This window comes from Podarcis vaucheri (assembly GCF_965113315.1).
Source record: "Podarcis vaucheri genome assembly, chromosome: 4".
Taxonomy (NCBI): domain Eukaryota; kingdom Metazoa; phylum Chordata; class Lepidosauria; order Squamata; family Lacertidae; genus Podarcis; species Podarcis vaucheri.
The window spans coordinates 81,569,979-81,590,063 of record NC_138762.1 but is presented as its reverse complement, the minus strand read 5'-3'; the positions used below and the strand labels follow the sequence as shown (position 1 = coordinate 81,590,063).

Sequence of the window (20,085 nt, the reverse complement as noted above, 5' to 3'; positions counted from 1 at the left end):
GCTGATGGGGCCACTCGCTGCTGCCACGCCACCGGAGGAGGTTTCTGTTCTTATCCTGAAGCAAAGTTCTTAACCTGAAGCACTATTTCTGGGTTAGCAGAGTCTGTAACCTGAAGCGTATGTAACCTGAAGCGTATGTAACCTGAGGTACCACTGTACTAGAATACCCTCAGGGTCCCTTCCAACTATACATTTCTGTGATTCTATGATTAACAGACAAGTGTCTTTTTCATTTACAACCTGTGACTCATCATGCCCACGCCTGACCAACCCCCACACCTGACCCAACACCTCTTGTGGCCCGCCATGGGATTGATAGCACCCCAACCAGGCCACAAGGGTCAGGGGTCTATCAAGTCTTGGAAAGTCACCAATCATCACTGGGTGGTGTGTGTGTTTGGTTTGATGAGTCACAGGTTGTGCAAGCCTGGCTTGCACACATATCTATGCACCTGCACTGATAAATGATAAGCTGTTCCCATAATAGCAAACTGAAAGAAGATGCAGTTGACTTTTCCACACACACAGCCCAGTGCTAATTCATCTGTGCTCCAGAAGTCTACAAGTAGAGGGTCTTCTCACATTATGCAAAAGTATGGTGTGAAGTAGCTGTTTACAGGTGAATAAATGCTGCTGTTTCTGTAAGCAGAGTGACTTGGCAAGGAAAAGCCATTCTAGTTCAGTGGCTGTAACTGTCCCTGAGTACAGTAATTCATTCAAACTAATGTTTGCGTACATAGCTGTGTACCTGAGTACGTAGAAAATATCAGTGATGTGGTAAGCAATTTCTTAGGTACAAGATTCCCAACATGATTCAAACACTAAAGAGTTTGTTAGCTGGGGAGATGCCTTAAAAATAAACAAACAGTATTACAATTATTCTGAAAGTCTTTACAAGTTTAAAATAAAATACTTTATGTGGAGCATGAAAAGGTACATTTGACTCTACCTTGTACTGATAGCTAACACACAAGGGAAGGTGATTAATTCGTTCCTTGGGTGGTCCAAATAAGACTAGAGTTCACATCAACTGTTGTTATGCAAAACTCCAAGTATTCTTTGTATAAGTATTTGATTAGATGAGTAAAGCACCAAAATGTGAACGTAATTTTGGCATTTTAAAAAAGTGAGAAAAAACACCACTTCCAATTACATTCCATTTGTTTTCCTCTTTGTCCAAGAACTTCATTCGTGAGGGAAACAGCATTGCACAACATTCCACATTATTTCAAATGTGATTGTTCCCAGGAGAAATCCTTCCAGGCATTTGAAGTATATCTCATGCATCATGACTAGATGTTAGCTGCTGATAAATAGTTGCAGAAAATACTGTCAGGACAAATAACCATTGAAGTATTAAACAGGATTTACTGGCAATCCATTGCTTGGGCCAAAAATGCCTGTGTGTATGAATTTTAGAAATGCAACAAGAGCTAAAGCTACTAGCCAACTCTTCCTCACTGGAAAAACCTGAGGAAGCAATGATAAGACTGTTGTCTGCCCAAAGTTGGTCTCTTTGCTAGAGGAATGACAGTAAGAGCTGTTCGACAGTGGAATTTGCTGCCAAGGAGTGTGGTGGAGTCTCCTACTTTGGAGGTCTTTAAGCAGAGGCTTGACAACCATATGTCAGGAGTGCTCTGATGGTGTTTCCTGCTTGGCAGGGGGTTGGACTCGATGGCCCTTGTGGTCTCTTCCAACTCTATGATTCTATGATTCTATGGAATGTGTGTTCGTTCCCATTCCTGGGCAATTCAGGTGTTAATTGTGTTGCCATAGTGTCAGCAGCATATTCAACTTATACAGAAGACCCACAACTTTGTGTGCATTTAGATTGCAACTTGGCTGAAAAAATAAATACATAAAAAGGGTGCAGAAGTGTGGGGCTAAGTTGAAAGGCGATAGAGAGGGAAAATAACTTTTTTTAAAAAAGGAGTGATAAGCAGCCTAATGCACTGTTGTTGAAATTGTGGATTGGAGTCCCTGCAACTGGGTCCATCAGTAAATCATTCACCACCTCCCATTGCCTCCTCCCTGGAAGAGAATTCAGAAGTGCAGGGAGAGTCTGTAGTGGCCTTGGGAGAGCACAGTAAGTGCTGCGCTGTGCTTTTTACAGTTTTAATTTTGGCTTTAAATGCTATCCCCAGAACGTAACCCCCCACATAAGTTGGGAGTCAACTGTGCTATTAAGGAGCCTGTAATGGTAGTCCGGTTTCCCCTTTGAAATTTGCCGCAAGTGGTTTAGCCACAATGAGAATGGCGTATATTTGTTCCACCTCTGTGTGCATATTGGACTATATGAGCTCTTAATTGTTTTCTTACATCATCTGTTTGGTCAGCACTTAATTGAAAACCTCAATAAGCAAATACAAGTGGTACCTTGAGTTATATACGCTTCAGGTTACAGACTCCACTAACCCAGAAATATTACCTCGGGTTAAGAACTTTGCTTCAGGATGAGAACAGAAATCGTGCTCTGGCGGTGTGGCAGCAGCGGGAGGCCCCATTAGCTAAAGTGGTGCCTCAGGTTAAGAACAGTTTCAGGTTAAGAACGGACCTCCGGAACGAATTAAGTACTTAACCCGAGGTACCACTGTATATTTTTTAAAATACAATTAATTCTCATGGGACCTACCAAAGGAATTTATGTTTATCCATTTGCAGATGCTCACTTTCTTTGCACGCATGTGGTGCCATGGCACATCATTTGAAACAGCTACTCAAAGGAGGAACAACCCATGAAATCCCACTCAGCACATTCAGTGCTTGGCCATGACTAATGATGTATAGATCCCAGCCACAAGCTTTACAGTTATTTCATGCGATTGGAACTGCAGCCAGAAACCTTTTCAGCCCATTTTCGGCTGCTCTCATTCCAAACATTGACTTAAAGTTTTGTCAAAGATGTGTGGCCAATATTTTATTTCCTGAGAAATAAAAATAGCTTTGAAATTTAGGAGACATTTGTAACTTCTTTTCTTTAGTAACTTTGGAAAAATTAGCTGTTATCTAATAGGAGATTCTAGGGATGCGGGTGGCGCTGTGGGTTAAACCACAGAGCCTAGGACTTGCCGATCAGAAGGTTGGAGGTTCGAATCCCCGTGACGGGGTGAGCTCCCATTGCTCGGTCCCTGCTCCTGCCAACCTAACAGTTTGAAAGCATGTCAAAGTGCGAGTAGATAAAGAGGTAGCGCTCCGGCGGGAAGGTAAATGGTGTTTCTGTGCGCTGCTTTGGTTTTCCAGAAGCGGCTTAGTCATGCTGGCCACATGACCCGGAAGCTGTACGCCGGCTCCCTCGGCCAATAAAGCGAGTTGAGCACCGCAACCCCAGAGTCGGCCACAACTGGACCTAATGGTTAGGGGTCCCTTTACCTTTAATAGGAGATTCTACTTGATAGATAACTATTTTTCATAATAATGACAACTGACATTACTTCCAGGTAAACATGCATAGGTTTGTATTACACAACTGTAATTCTGTGCACACTTCTATTAATGTAAGCTCCATTGAACATAGTCAGGCTTACTTCTGAGTAAATATGCATGGTATTGCACTCCACAAGAATTTGATTATTGCTTTCCGGTAAGAAACTGCATAGCTTCAAGGACACTGATTCAGTCCTAGCTACTGAAAGATGAATTGTGTTGTTTGGTTTTGGTTTAACACTACCATGCTATGAAGTTTGTAAACTTGATTGCAACCAGGATATCAGTTTCTAAGTTATAAAATGCTGCTGCTGTCAATTTTGCCAAATTCTCCAGTTCTTGAAATTAGTTTATCGAAGCACATTCTATGTGCTGTTAAACATCTCCACATGTCCTATTTGGTTTATAAGAACATCTCATAGGTATCTTGCAATGTTTTCACAGTAAATTCTGAATCGTGCAAATACTGCTTTTTCAGAGCCAGTTTTTACTATAATCTAGGTGGAACCTTAAGATATTCTGTTTGACCAATATATGCAATGCATACTAAGGTTTGGCATACACTGAAGTTACTTTTGGTTTTGAAACCATTTCATTTCTATGCACTATCATAAAGGAATGCGGATGATAAATTTGTGGTTATCCACAGTATCTGTGTTCCGATTCTGGGAAGAAATACTTGACTACTTCCAGCTTGTGAATATATTTAGGTATTTTTTCAAGCAGTGAAGGAAGAGGAAACTGTGGACAAGAGTGATACCTCTTGGATTGATGCAGCAAAAGCAATCTAACCACAGACACACTTCTAACAATATATTGCTGAGTAATCAGGTCAGTGAAATAAAAAGCAGATGATGCAGTAAATAAACAGATGATGATTATGATTACAGTGGGTTTAACAGAAGGTTGCTTGCGGGTTGCAACCACAATAGTTTAGGGTACATCCACACCAGTGTTTGTGTGAGGATTGGTTTAATACAAACAAGCATAATGGACTTTTTCAAAGCAATTTATGGGAATTTTCACCAATTGCAGGCAGCCATTTGCCACAGTGATCCATCATGTAAATGTTAAAAGGTAGATTGCCATAGCATGGAGAAAACAGTTACCTTTGTTGAGAAGCAGAATGTGAACTGGCTAAAAGGAATGACCCACACGTAGGGTGCATCTATGCTACCATAATCTACCTAGAATTGCTATTCCTTTAAAGTATACTTAACGGAAGTATACTTTAAAGTATACTTAACGGAATTTGCTCTCGTAAGATGGTTTGGGATAGAGGATAAATTGGTTTCAGTATGCATTTAAAGCTGAATTACCGTATCAAATTGTCGGTTTCTCAAATGCTATCTGAACTGAAACACAGCTGTCCTTTGAACTTTGCATGCACCCAAATTTTGTTACGTTTACAAAAATGCATATATTAGAGGAAAATGTACATAAAATTACTTGTTAAGATATTAGTGAAAATAACATACAAAAATGCATTATATTAGGGAAAAGATTAATCCAAGCTACATATAAAAATTTGTTTATTGGGAGAAAATTGCTCTAAAATGCTGGTGAATTTTCATTAGGATTCTTTTCTTAAAAGATAAAAATAAAAATGACAAATTGCTGCAAAATATGTAGAACTGAACTTAAGATTAGAAAAATGAGAAACAGAGAGACCCAAAATGGACAGACCTTTTTCCATCCCTAGTGATGGCCATCTTGGATGGCTTTAAAAGAGGATTAGAAAAATTCACAGATAAGACTGTTAGCAGTTATTAGTTACAATGTACAGTGGTGCCCCGCAAGACGAATGCCTCGCAAGACGGAAAACTCGCTAGACGAAAGAGTTTTCCATTTTGGAGGTGCTTCACAAAACGAATTTCCTATGGGCTTGCTTCGCAAGATGACAATGTCTTGCGAGTTCCTGCTGGTTTTTTTTCTCTCCCCCCTCCCCTTTTTCTAAGCCGCTAAGCCGCTTATCAGCTGATCCGATCAGCAGATAAGATGCTAATAGCGCTAATCCGCTAATCTGTCAATGGGCTTGCTTCGCAAGACAAAAAAACCACTAGACGAAGAGAATCACAGAACGGATTCTTTTCGTCTTGCAAGGCACCACTGTAGTTACTATCTCCATTGCCAGGAGCAATATGCCCTTGAAGACCAGTTATGAAAATCACGAGTGGAGACTGTGCTCTTGCACTCTGGTCCTGCTTGCTGATTTTGGGAAACCACTTGGTTTGGCCTAGATGGGCCTTGGCCAGATCCAGCAGAGCTCTTATTACATTCTTATCTTTTATATTCATTCCATCTCTCTCTCTCTCTCTCTCTCTCTCTCTCTCTCTCTCTCTCCCAGGGGATGTCCTGCTGGCCTGTTGCATGCCAGTGCTTTTTGAATAATCCCTCCAGTTTCCCCCCATACTGGATTTGTGACAATTTGGAGTTTATAAAGATTATAAAGATGCAATTTGAACACTGTCATATCAAATCTGGACAGGCAAAGGCACTGGACAGGCTTCTGTGGCTTTGCACTTCCTTTTTTTTTTTTTTTTTTTGCAAATTCACAATCCATTTTATTGCTTCATGCTGATCCAGGCTAGGAGATTAGTGATAAAAAGTCTCTGATCTGGACCTTGAAATAGGCCCTCTAAATTGCCAGAATGTCAGTTTCTCTTCCCATGGAGGGGGTGGGCACTTTAATTACTTATTTCACTCCATTTCCCCTTGTTTTTAAAGTAACGAAATCACTTTTGATTAATATTAAGATAACATTTGCTAAATGGAGCTTACTTCTGAGTAGATGTTTTAGAAAGATCTTGGGTCATAGGGCATTACAGAATAATCTAGTGGTATACCTGGTACTGTGTGGGACCCTCATTATACTTCTGCAATTGCAAAAGAAGAAGAAAAAATCAACTGTGCTAAAAGAAACTCATGCAAAAGCGTTAATATTTTCTGCTAGTGGTCAGCCCAGCGGCGTAGCTAGCCGCTCGGGTGCCCAGTGTGGCGCACGCATCCTGCAGCCGGGGACGGGGCGAGCTGTGTGGAGCCTCTCCGCCGCCTCCCCCTCAGCTATAGGGCGGCTGAGGGAGAGGCGGTGGGCAGACACAAGCCCATGCTGCCGTTTCAGGCAGTTCGGAACCTGCAGATGCCCAAGCTACCACATCACTCCCAGGGGAGACGTGTGGCTCGGGCGCACTGCAGGCCCTGCGGTAAGTGCCGGCCCCCGCGGTGTGGTGCCCAGTGCCAGCCGCGTTTCGTTATGTTTCTTGACTGAACTAAAAAGTTTCGTGAGCCCAATTTTTTTTTAAAAAAAACAACTCATATTTTTGTCACACACCCCCCCTCTGTGATGACACCCAGAGCGGCCCGCACCCACCACACACACCCTTCCTCCACCACTGGGTCAGCTTGTAGCTACTTCTTTGCATGATTGAAGCCCAAGCACCCTGAAATCTTGCACTTGGCTGAAAATTGAATATTAGATTTAATGATGGGGGAGGGTGCAACTCAGGGGCAGATGAGTTGGGTCCAATGCACCTTCTATTTGAAAGGTTTGTCCTTCCTGCGCCCCCCGCCCCCAGTGCGAACAACTGGCAAATTGTATAGATATGGTTTGGCTGCCTTCAGAACCACACTTTTGCAAACAACTGTACTGAGAGGAGATGCAAAGTCAGGCAGGAGGTCCTTGTGAGCCAAACTTTGAGCAGGCATTACCCTGGCTGAAGTTTCTCACTCTTGCCTCATTTCTTCGCTGGACTGAAGCTGAGTTCCTATATCGCCTTTCTCTGTCCCTGTTCCGTCTGTTCCCTGTATTCTTGGAATTTTACATAGATTCCATAGATGTGTGACAAGTAACACCTCATTCAGAGTTCCTCTTGGAGTTCCGCTCAGCTACAATTGTGTTTTGGTTTGGAATTTCATCTAAAGCCAGCTCCATATTTATTTTACGTTCCATGGTTGGAAATTATCATGTAAAGTCTAGGTGGTAGACCACCCCTTCCTGTTGGTCTCCCTTCCATTTGCAACCCAAAAAAATGAACTAAAATAAAAACAACTCATATTTCTCAAGGGGTGCAGACGTTCAGCAGCTTTCCTTTCATTGTGAATGGCAGGCTCAAGATCCCCCTATTCTGATTGGCACTGCAACAGGAGCAAGGTGCTGAAAGTCCCCTCTCTCTACGCCGCAGTCCCTATCCAGCTTTCCCTCCATCCCTGAATTGGCTGTTTGTTTATACTGCACACCCCAAACAAGATGAATAACATTGCATCTAATTCTGCCCTAGATCAGGGTTTCCCAAACATGGGTCTCCAGCTATTGTTGTACTACAACTCCCATCATCCCTAACTAGCAGGACCAGTGGTCAAGGATGATGGGAACTGTAGTCCAAAACCAGCTGGAGACCCACTGTTGCCATATTTCATAAAGTTCCTGACACCCGCAAAGTTGTTGAGCTTTTTAAAGGAAGTTTTTTGCCATTTTTACACCCAGAAACCAAGCCTAAGATTCAATACTACAGATGAAGCAGGGAAGAACAGCACAGGGGCAAAAAGATTGTGGATTGCTTAGTGCAATCCTATGCATGCCTACTCAGAAGTAGAATGGTTAAACTGAGATAAAGAATACTGTGTGAGTGAAAGAGGGATTGCCCAAGGTTGAGCTAAATTAATACAATCAAATATTCATTGGCATGGCTTGCACACAACACTAAACCATGATTTGTTAACCATAGTTTAGTTAACCATTATTAAAGTTGATTGTCTGAACCTGGCCATGAGGCTAAACTAGGGTTAAGTATGGTTAAAGGACACACATAAACCAAGGTTGGTAGCTGGTTTATCAACCTTGGTTAACACTAACCATAGCTTAGTATTATGTGTGCACCCAGGCTTGTTTATTTTTAAGTGGATTTGTTGTGCCAGGACTACAGAACACTTCAACTGCACAAACCCCAAATCTCAGTATTAGCTTGAATTCTTCCCACAAAATACTGGCAGTCTGGAGGCAACCTCTATGAGCAAAACCCTGGCCTCTATGCTAGGGAAGAAATTGCCAGGTTAGAAGGCAACTCTCTTGTGGGATTTTAGGAGCTATAACAGCATGTGGGATATTATCATTCAGGAAATGGCTTATGTGGCAGAGGATGAATGCCACTGATTGTATCTCAGTCTTTTTAAACTTTGCAACAGAGATAGTAGTTTGATTGCAGCCTTCACCATACCTTTGAAATACAACAGTTCAAACTAGATGAACAGCTCAACAGCAGAGCACATGCCTTGGGTGCAGAAGATCCCAGATTCAATTCTTTTTTTAGGCACTGGACCTGCAGCGAGCCCCAGCAGGAAGGTGCCTGGGAGTGACACGGTGGCTCGGATGCCTGCAGGCCCTGTTCTGCCTGAAAAAGCAGTGTGGAGCTGGCATCCGCCTGCCACCTCCCCCTCGGCTGCCCTCCACCTGGAGGGCACCCGGGAGGAACATGGCAGCTCAGGCTCCAGCCCCATGTTGCTTTTGCAGGCATGCCTGGGAGGGATGCATGGGTGGCACACATGTAGGGTGCGTACGCCCATCCTAGGCACCCCAGAGACTTGCTACACTTCTGCTCAGTGCTGAAAAGTGAGATGGCATCGAAAAATAATGGCTTTATACCAGCCCGCTGGAGAGAGCCTATTTAAAGAGCCTTTAGGCTGCTCTCTGCAGAGCGGTCAGACATTTTGTCCTTTAAAAATACAATCTGGTGTTTGCTGCATTTAATTGATGTGCAAGAGACAGATATGTGGCCTAGGGCCAGCTTATATTAGCCACAACTACATCTCATTAAACCCAAAGATACCAATAAGTCACTAGGCTAGATTGGAGCATATGTTATTAATTTGGCTGGGTTAACTTCCAAACCCTTCACTCAGCAGCAACTTGATGCTACATTTCTCCAACGTTTTATTAGAAGTTGGTTTGCATTTACATATCACTGTATTGGGCACATGCTGTAGCTCAGAGCTTTCCAAGCTTTTCATGTTTGTGACATACTTTTCTGAGCCATGCATCGTTTCGCGACACAGTAATTCAGTTTTACTAGCAAACCAGAGGTTAAACTAACCCCTTTCCGCCCCATGAGGAGCGTGGGGAACGTTCACACGACACACCTACACACTGCAGCCGACACACTTAACATGTCGTGACACAAAGTTTGGAAAGCTCTGCTGTAGCTAGCTAGTTGCAGAGTTTTTGCAGCCCTGTAGCCAATGAGTTTAAATATTGGGAGTGAGTCCTAATGAAAATGCAGGATTTTGTGGAGGATGCATACTTATAGAGCAGGGGTCAGCAAACTTACCACGCCTCGGGCCGGTGTCTCCAGCGCCGATCGTGCGGTGGGCCGGAGGGCGGGGGAGCACATGTGTGCACACGCTATTTCTGGTGCACTTCCGGGTTGGAGAAGCATCGGAAATGGCTTGTGCGCGTGTGCACGGACATCCTCCGACCCGGATGTGCACTGGAAATAACGCTTCTGCATGCGCAAATAACGCTTGCGCATGCGCGCAAGCTATTTCCGGTGCTCCTCCGACCCGGAAGTGGGCAGCCGTGCAGCGCTGGTAAGAGTGGGCGGCGGCAGCGGGCGGCGGGGGTTGCCGCAGAGCTGGATAAACGAGTCCCTCGGGCCTTGTCTGGCCCGCAGGCCTTAGTTTGGGGATCCTTGTTATAGAGGCTTTGCAAAGTAATATATGTCTGATATAACATAAAATAGCATTCTTAGGCAGGGTCATCATCATCATCATCATTTTATTTGTATGACGCCTTTCCATAGTTAAAACAAGGTGCTCAAGGTTGCTTACAACATGATTGAAATTGAAATACTTTATTGTCACTTGTACAATTTGTATACAGTGAGATTACACAAGCACCCCCCATTCAGCTCTCTTAGTCTCAATTCTCCTCGTTTACTGACCCACACCCACCAAACCTGAAAGTCAATTGCCCTGTTGTTATCTTTTCATTCAGCAGCCTAACAGCTGACGGATAGAAGCTGTTCTTTACCCTGTTGGTGCGACTAATCATGCTTCTATATCTTCTGCCTGAGGACAGGAGATCAAGAAAGTGCTGTCCAGGGTGTGAATCATCCGTGATAATTTTCCTCACTCTCCTAAGGCAACGTTCTTCCGCCATTTCATCCAGTGGATTCCCGAGACAGCCCATAATAACTTGTGCTGTATTCACCACCCTCTGTAGGCACTTCCTATCAGTTGATGTCAAACCAGCGTACCACACCGTGATGCAGTATGAAAGGACACTTTCTATTGTTGACCGGTAGAAGGAGATCATCATCATGTCCTCCACAGCCCCACACCATTGTGTTTAACTAGGAGCCTGTTGTTGGATTCCTAAACAACAGCCTAACTTAGACAGAGTTTCAAAGGTGCCTCTTTAAGCTATAATGGGGGTGGGTGGGTAATACCTATTCTATCTAACCTATTTATGCTCCAGGCAGACTCACCTGCCCACAGTTGTTACCAAGGCTCCCCCTCTCTCACACATGAGGGCATGAAAGAAAGCCGAAACTTGGTATCTTCAAAATCTTTTTAAAAGGAATGCTCTAAAACATATTGGAACGTGCAGAGCACGTAATTGCAGCAACTGCAGAAACAACCCTGGCACAGGCATGGCTCTGCCCTCGTTGTACTGGAGATTGAGCAATACGGAAAAAGTGAGTTCATTTGGCATCCCTTAAGAAAACGTACATTGTCTTTGAACCTGAATGCCGGGATGATACTGTGATGTCAGCCAACCTCTATGTTAATTTCCATCCTTCATTATTATTTTTAACCCATCAAATGACTCAGGACTAACACTATACCTGCTCTTTTTCTTTTTCTTTTTCTTTAAACATCCATGGTGGAGGAAAGCAGGATTATTTAAGCAAGAGTTGGCATTTTTTTTTAGCCACGGGCTGGTCCCCTGTCCCTCAGACCTTGTGGCGGGCCGGAGCTGGCGGTGGGCGCTGCCTTGCCTCCTTGCAATTGGAGGACAAGGCTGAGCGGCGGTGGCTCTGCCAATCAAATGCTGCTGAGGTAAACCAGGCGCGGCGTTTGATTGGCAGAGACGTCCCCGCGCTGCGCTGAGGTAAACCAGGCATGGCGATTGAGTGACAGAGCCACTGCAGCTTGGCTTCTTCCTCCCGTTGCCATCACTAGGAGTCTCGGCTGTGGGGTGTGGGCTGGATTTATGGCCCAGGTGGGCCTGATACGGCCCGCGTACCTTAGTTTGCCAACCCCTGATTTAGAGGTTCAGACCTAAACCGGTTTTACTTCCGAAAAAATCTTCCATAGAAATTGCATATCCCTCAAGGCAGACAGTTCAGCCCTATGCACATTGACTCAGAGTCAGTAGCAAGTCCAACGGAGTTCATTGGGTTCATTTATTATTATTATTATTATTTATTTATTAAAAATATCTATTTACTAAATCATAAAAAATATCAAAATGGTTTACAATGTCAAAAAGATAAAAGCCATACAATAGGTTCCCTGATATACTCTCAGGTAAGATTTGATGGGATTGCAGCTTGAAAAAAACGGGAACAAAGACAACGAATAGATTGCTTGGGTTATCACAAAAGTGACCATCCTTATATGGCGCTGTGCATGTTGATGAAGGACACTGACAAACTGGAACGTGTCCAGAGGAGGGCAACCAAAATGGTCAAAGGCCTGGAAACGATGCCTTATGAGGAACGGCTAAGGGAGCTACGCATGTTTAGCCTGGAGAAGAGGAGGTTAAGGGGTGATATGATAGCCATGTTCAAATATATAAAAGGATGTCACATAGAGGAGGGAGAAAGGTTGTTTTCTGCCGCTCCAGAGAAGCGGACACGGAGCAATGGATCCAAACTACAAGAAAGAAGATTCCACCTAAACATTAGGAAGAACTTCCTGACAGTAAGAGCTGTTCGACAGTGGAATTTGCTGCCAAGGAGTGTGGTGGAGTCTCCTACTTTGGAGGTCTTTAAGCAGAGGCTTGACAACCATATGTCAGGAGTGCTCTGATGGTGTTTCCTGCTTGGCAGGGGGTTGGACTCGATGGCCCTTGTGGTCTCTTCCAACTCTATGATTCTATGATTCTATGATCTTGTAACTTAACGTAGTAAATTAACCATTGTTTACTTAAACCATAGTTGCATCCTTTCAAGTCCCATTGTTTACAGTTTGTGCTTAACTCTTCTATTGAAGTTGGGGATTTAAAGAGTCTTAATTTTGATTTAAAGGGGTTCTTGCTTGTTACTATGGTATTTTTATATTGTGAACCACCCTGTGATCCTTGGATGAAGGGTTGTTTGGAATTTAAGAAATAATAATAATAATAATGTCAATAAAGCTGAAAGCTGTGTATTAATAGGATTAGCTGGTTCTCTTCTGCATGGCCCGTCAGTTTGACCTGTTGTGAGAAATGCTGAAAACATTTCCAGCAAACTCACTTCAGGTCACAGTGAGGACAGTCCTTATCTGAACCTTTACATGTAAATCCCGTAAAAATCAGATGAGGTCATTCTGCAACTGTCCAACAAACAACTGTTTTATTAGGAAACTCATAACAGCATCTACCAGTGTGTGGGTTGTCCTGAAGTAAAACCTGGCCAGTATCTGTAACATGACAAAAAGAGTGTTGACAGGAAGAGGAGATGGCTCATCTTCGTGATAGATAATGGGGAGGAGCCAAGGTGTCTCTGTGTGAAAAGAACAACAGTCCGACAGACAACCTGTTTATTGAGCATCCCGATCTGTTTGCAGGGAGGTTGTGAACTATTTATTGAACATTAATTCCTGTTTGTTTGTGGGAAGGTTAGACATTATCCCACTTTAATAACTGCAAAAGTACGATCTTTTGGGGAAGTGGGTTTGTTGTGCAAGACCTCCAAATCCACTTTAATTTTGCAAGCTGAATTTGCTGATATGCGACGTAGACCTTCCCATGAATAGCAACTGTCTGGAAGTGCCCCTAAAAGGAAAAACAAAGATCTGAGTTTGGACTCAGTAGACATTTCAGGGTACTGGCTCTCCCTTGATATGAGAACAGTAGACTTTTTGTATCTTTCGGATCACTAAGCTGTGTTCCAACCTATGCTCAAACTGTAGTTGTAAATAAATGCAAATATTACACAAAGCACCAATAAGTTTCCAAACAAAAATCAAACCCAGGTTGATATGGAACTTCTCACTACTCAGAGAAGTGAGTTGTCATAGCAATATTTTCCTCCTAAATGCCTGGCGTTCAGATATCATCATCATAATTTTATTATTTATACCCCGCTCATCTGACTGAGTTGCTCCAGCCAGAAATGCTTCATCACTTTTGCATGAGAAGCATCACACCTCAATTTCCCCTGTCTTAATTTTATAAAAATGGTTTAAACAAACAAACAAATCTAGGGACATCAACGGATTAAAACATTTTGGATGTTGAATCTCCTGCCTTTTAATTAGTTATTAATCAAATTTAGATAACTTTACATATTGTCAGAACAGTAATATAGGGAGTATATATACAGTATTTTTGAAACTGAAGAAGAGTGGAATACATTTTGATCATTAAATTTTAAGTTATCACCACTTGTTAATGGAATATCATCTTTAATATTTGTCTCTATACAGTAGACGCTCGGGTTGCGAACGTGATCCGTGCAGGATGCACGTTCGCAACCTGCAGCGTTCGCAACACGCAGCGGCGCGTCTGTGCATGCACAGATTGTGATTTGGTGCTTTTATGCATGCCCAAAGCGCAATTTAGCGCTTCTGCGCGACCGCTGAAACCCGGAAGTAACCCTTTCCAGTACTTCTAGGTTTCGGTGGATGCGTAACCTGAAAAAAACAACCTGAAGCGGCTGTAACCCAAGGTATGACGGTAATTCCATATAGTGGTACCTCAGGTTAAGTACTTAATTTGTTCCGGAGGTCCATTCTTAACCTGAAACTGTTCTTAACCTGAAGCACCACTTTAGCTAATGAGGCCTCCCACTGCCGCCGTGCCACCGGAGCATGATTTCTGTTCTCATCCTGAAGCAAAGTTCTTAACCTGAAGCACTATTTCTGGGTTAGCGGAGTCTGTAACCTGAAGCGTATGTAACCTGAGGTACCACTGTATTACAGTAATACACCAGAATTATTGTAGAGCCTAAATAAATAAGGAACCTCTCTGATTTACTATCTCCCTCAGAAATTAAAATGGGTCTTTCTTTCTTTCTTTCTTTCTTTCTTTCTTTCTTTCTTTCTTTCTTTTTGCTGCCCATAAGCAGTCATTTTGTTGTGGCACCCATGACATTTAGATTGAGATAAGAGTACTGGCACCTGATACTCTTTTAACAAAAAAACCTACTATCAACTACAATAAATATTCTTTTATTTTTTGTAGCTATGTGAAAACAAATGGTTTTAAAAACTTAATCCGAGGTGCTGCTACTATTTGAATCTACCTAGCAATGAGTTTCAAGCTCTGAGTTAGATTGCAGGTGCAAAAGAAACATATTTTTATTATGTACCTTCCAGAGCTGTTATGTAAACCATTTAAACAAAGACTGGACTGTCTCCAACTTCTGTTGAATATGATAATAAGGAAAGTTGTTACTGGAGAACTGAATGAAACAAAATAGGGCAGCACAATTACTACAGATGTAAAATCATGATAGCATTCCTGTTTTGTAAAAAATTACAGACAGGTGCTGACATGTCACACGGGCAAGTGACTGACAGATCATACGATCCATAAAAACTGCCAGTTCACTCACATGGTTTGTATTCTTAACCTCCTAAATCTAGCTTTTAAAGAGCCATATGCAGCAAATAGATGTAAGTGAAGAAACAGCTTCCAGTTTGTGGCATTCAGACATGTTGAAGATTAACTAGCAATAATTGTTGATGCTCATAACATGTGACGGACAGAAAAGCAGTCACAAAATAAATGGGCAATGGTGGCTGCTTGTGTTGTTGTTTGCCTGAATGTTGTCCCTGGAGGCAAAGCAACCGCAAGTTATGAGCCTTATTGTACTAGGCAGTATACCAACACCGTCAAAGTAAACATGGGAGGAAAATGGCAAAAAAGAAGGTGACCTGCTCAAGGTTATGCAGCAATCCTCAGCAGAGTCAGTGCTATTTTGTTAAGACAGATCCACACCGCAAATTTGAAGCCTGTGCAATATACATTTAAATCATAATCAAAATTTATTATTTATAGCCCGCCCATCTGGCTGGGCCCCCCCCCCAGCCACTCTGGGCAGCTTCCAACAAAACACTAAAATACAATAACCTATTAAACATTAAAAGCTTCGCTAAACAGGGCTGCCTTCAGATGTCTTCTAAAAGTTTGGTAGTTATTTTTCTCTTTGACATCTGGTGGGAGGGCGTTCCACAGGGCGGACGCCACTACTGAGAAGGCCCTCTGCCTGGTTCCCTGTAACTTGGCTTTTCGCAGCGAGGGAACCCCCAGAAAGCCCTCAGCGCTGGACCTCAGCATCCGGGCAGAAGGATGGAGGTGGAGACGCTCCTTCAGGTATACTGGACCGAGGCCGTTTAGGGCTTTAAAGGTCAGCACCAACACTTTGAATTGTGCTCGGAAACGTGCACATGAATTCCCCCAAAGAACGTTGGGAACTATAGTTTCCCTGTCCCAGAATTACAGCTCAAACCACAGATCCCAATGTTCCAAATTTCAGGATATATTACTGTTTTCATTTATTTTTTGCTGATCTGCCTGCTTTTTGTCAGTTGTGGGAAGAGCTAGCAAATAGCATTTTAAATTGCCCTGCTTAAACTGAAGCCAAGATAAAGTGTCCTGTTTATGCACTTTGACAAATAAAAGCATATCAAAGACAAAATGTTTGAATCTTCCAATTGTAAACTCCCAATTGTAACACATAGATGACCATGCCTGCATGTGTTTAAACACCCATGTTCACACATCAGGAACTCCCGGCCCAATTTGAGCTCCCAGGCACACACACAGGTGTTTAAAGATACAGATTTGTTTGTTCAGTTTCTTACATTTCTATCCCACCTTTCCTCCATGAAGCTCAAAGTGGAGTACATAATTCTCTCCCCCTGTTTTATTCTCACAACCATCTTCTGAGGTAGGTTAGGCTGAGAGGGAGTGACTAGCCCAAAATCACCCAGTGAGCTTTGCAGCTGAGTCAGGATTTGAACCCTGCTCTCTCAGGTCCTATGTGGTTTGCTGTGGGCGAACGGTGATACAGCATCAAAATACTGTATCTGCAGCAGTTGTGTGGCGTCAGCAGTTGTGTGTAGACAGAGTAGTATGTTTGTTTTAAAACACCACCCAACACAAGCAGAGATATTTTTGCAACTCTTATGTTTCCTTTGACCAGCAGATGTCTCTGTTGATCTATCTGAGACCTTGCCAAAAAACCTAACCTCAAGCTTTCCATAAATTACATGTGTAGACACTGAAGATTGGATGGAAAGTCTTGTTGGACCATGTGCCACACCGGGGTGAAGGCATCCTGTTTTATTTGTCCCCATTTCTGGTTTGTTGGTTAGCTTTTCTAGTAAGGCTGTTTCCCTTACAGTTTGGTACCAGTGGTCCATGGTTCACATCTGATAGGTCCCTCCATGGTCTCACTATGATGCTCCTGGCTGCTGAGAGTAAGTTGGGTTATAAGCGCTTTGTGGTGTGAGTGTGTGCTATTGTCTTGGAAAATATTCAGTAGAGCTAGTTCTGGGGTGTCCTATAATGTACCTGTTTCGTTATGTTGCATATTTCTTATAGGACTGATGTCCGAAAAGGTTGCAACCCAAGATAATCTGTAATAAAAACAATTGTATTTTTAAAAAAATTGGATAGAAAGTTGATGGCTGTGTTACTTCATTGGGGCAGCCCCGTTAACAAAAAGTATTGGCCTTTCTGGGAGAAGGAAATTAACATCTAGTAGTAACAGTAGTCACAAAACGAATATAATTAAAACACTTCAGCGTACCGTATTGAAGGGATGCGGGTGGCGCTGTGGGTTAAATCACAGAGCCTAGGACTTGCCGATCAGAAGGTTGGCGGTTCGAATCCCTGCGTCAGGGTGAGCTCCCGTTGTTCGGTCCCTGCTCCTGCCAACCTAGCAGTTCAAAAGCACGTGCAAGTAGATAAATAGGTACCGCTCTGGCGGGAAGGTAAACAGCGTTTCTGTGCGCTGCTCTGGTTCGCCAGAAGCGGCTTAGTCATGCTGGCCACAGGACCCGGAAGCTGTATGCCTGCTCCCTCGGCCAATAAAGTGAGATGAGCACCACAACCCCAGAGTCGGCCACGACTGGACTAATGGTCAGGGGTCCCTTTACCTTTACCACCAACACTAGGCCAACACTAGGCTCTCCAGATGGTCCCATGATAGCCAGAGTTGATGAGATTTGTAGTCCAACATCTACATGCCCCAAGTTTAGCTACCCCTGAGGTAATGCAATGAAAGTGAGATGTATTTATTTCCCACATCTGCACCTCAGCCTTTCTCCAGGGGTGAGATTATTGGTTAGGTTGGCTTGTTTAAAGCCAGCCATTGACTTCTCTGGTTAAGTAGAACCTACAGGTTCCCAACTTGTTCTCTTGGTTCCGTATATTCAAGGAGCTTGCTTTCTACTAAGTACAGGGCCCAGCTATCCCTTGGCATATGGGAACAAGAGATTACCTATGGCTGAGCCTGTCTGGAAAGAAGCACCATATCATATTATGCATTTCTGAATTAATGCAGCTCTTCTTAAACGAGTCCTCTTGGATCCCTATCACCACCAGTTTACAGTAGAGTAGAATCAGGCTTATTGTTTTCATATTGTTGCCAGAAGGAAAAAAGGACGACGTGTACCAGGAAATGTCAGGGGTTGTCTGAATAACACTGTTTAAACTTTAAAGCGAGAGGGCTGGTGGAGATCCTATGTCTGCAGGTCTGGCCATAGTCTCTCTCCATGTCTCTTTCCAAACGACTCTTCTTGCTCTTTGAAAGAGAAGTGTTCTGAAGAGGGGAGGGGAGGGAGATGTAAGGAGTCCATTTAGAACCCAGCTGTGAACTCTATTAATTCCCATGGTTACTGGTTCGGTAACGGCTATTTATATATCTGTATCTAGAATAAATATGCCGTGCACAGAAAGGGTCTGAAAATGAAATTTTGGAGGGGAAGGAAAGCAAGACCTTGTTTTTCACTCAGGAAATGATACAAGTGTTGCATTTCACACCTTAGGAATAGGCATTTTCTATACACTCTCCACATCTATGCTGGAAGATTTCATGTTTAAAACTAGTGTGATGGCAATTGTGGGCGAGGGGTTGATTTTAGGTGCAAAAGCTGGTGCTTCAGGAATTGGGAGGTGAAGCGTCTGAAAAAAACCAAAACAACCCCAACCAACGACGTTTATTCTCTTCTTTCATGCCTTTTCATGGCTATTTCCCCTTTGCCTGATGTTGTCTAACTCGAAAGGGCTTCTTTACTACTTGATCATAACCAATCATGGAACAATCAGACTCTCAGATTTTGCTGTATGACAATGCCACTGGAGTTAAAAACAACAACACACAATTGGTCTCACCCTGACAGCAGGAGTGAGGAAGAAGGAATGTGCCCATATCTCCAGGCAATGCTGTATTGGATATTTCACTGCAATAATTTGTCAGGATCCAGTTCTGGTCATAACATTTTATTTAAGTTTAGTTGAGTCAGAATGTGAATATAGAGATGCACATTTTTCTGATGCGGTGCAGTGTAGATGGTCACACTCTGATTCAGATGGGCATCCGAATAGGGCTACAGTCCATTTGCATGACATTATTTTCTGTGGTACAGTCATGCACACTCCCAACTACCCCAGCTAATAGTAAACAACATGCAACAGGGGCAGAAGAGTGTTGTGTCTCAGCAGTTCCCCTTGCTTCTTGAGACCCACCTCTTTATACAGTTTTACACCTTTTTACAAAAAGTGTGCAAACATTCCCAAAACTGGGAGGGTAGGGGCTTTGCCTTTTCATTGTAAAAGAAATTATCTCCCCAATTCAGCTCTGCTAAATCATCTGACTAAAACAAAGTTTACTACTTTGAAAGCTTGTATGTGCACCAGCACTGCAAACAGAATTCATATCCAGTGGAATTGCTTCAAGGCCAAATAAGCTTTTCATAGCATTTGGAAATGAGGCTTGTGTGATAGCAATGAGGGCGTTTTGCAACTTTCTGATAATGAAACACTTTTTCAGCTTGATCCATTCTTGATTTTAAAACAGTTTTAGCTGTATTAAATGCCCTGGTACTTGGAAAAGAACTTGCATTGCAAGTAGGCTTGACTTGCATAGATAAGAGTGAAGTTTTAAGGAGATAAATACTGCACATATGTCAAGTTCCTCTGAAAAGATCATAGAATTTAGTTACCTGACCCACAATCTGTGCAAGGTTTCCTTTTTAACAGCCTCTTTCCAACACCCATTAAAAGCAAATTTCTTTGCACTTAATGTAGCTTTGTGAAAAGCCATTCCCTTGAGATTTGCACCCCCAGGTTACATTAGTTTCACAATAAATTCTCAATGCATTTTTAACTTGTAACATTTTAAACTTGTTCATAAATAACCTGAATTTAGGGTAAACTGTCAAAGTAGACAACACTGAGATATGTAGACTAAGGGTCTAACGCTCTTAGATTCACTGCTTCGTATGTTC

At 42.8% G+C, this 20,085-nt stretch overlaps 1 long non-coding RNA gene across 4 annotated transcripts in view; it reads left to right on the top strand.

Annotated features, from left to right (window-relative positions):
- The window catches only part of LOC309530200, a 101,558-nt gene that overhangs the window by 13,063 nt on the left and 68,410 nt on the right, over positions 1-20,085 (top strand). The window lies entirely within an intron of this gene.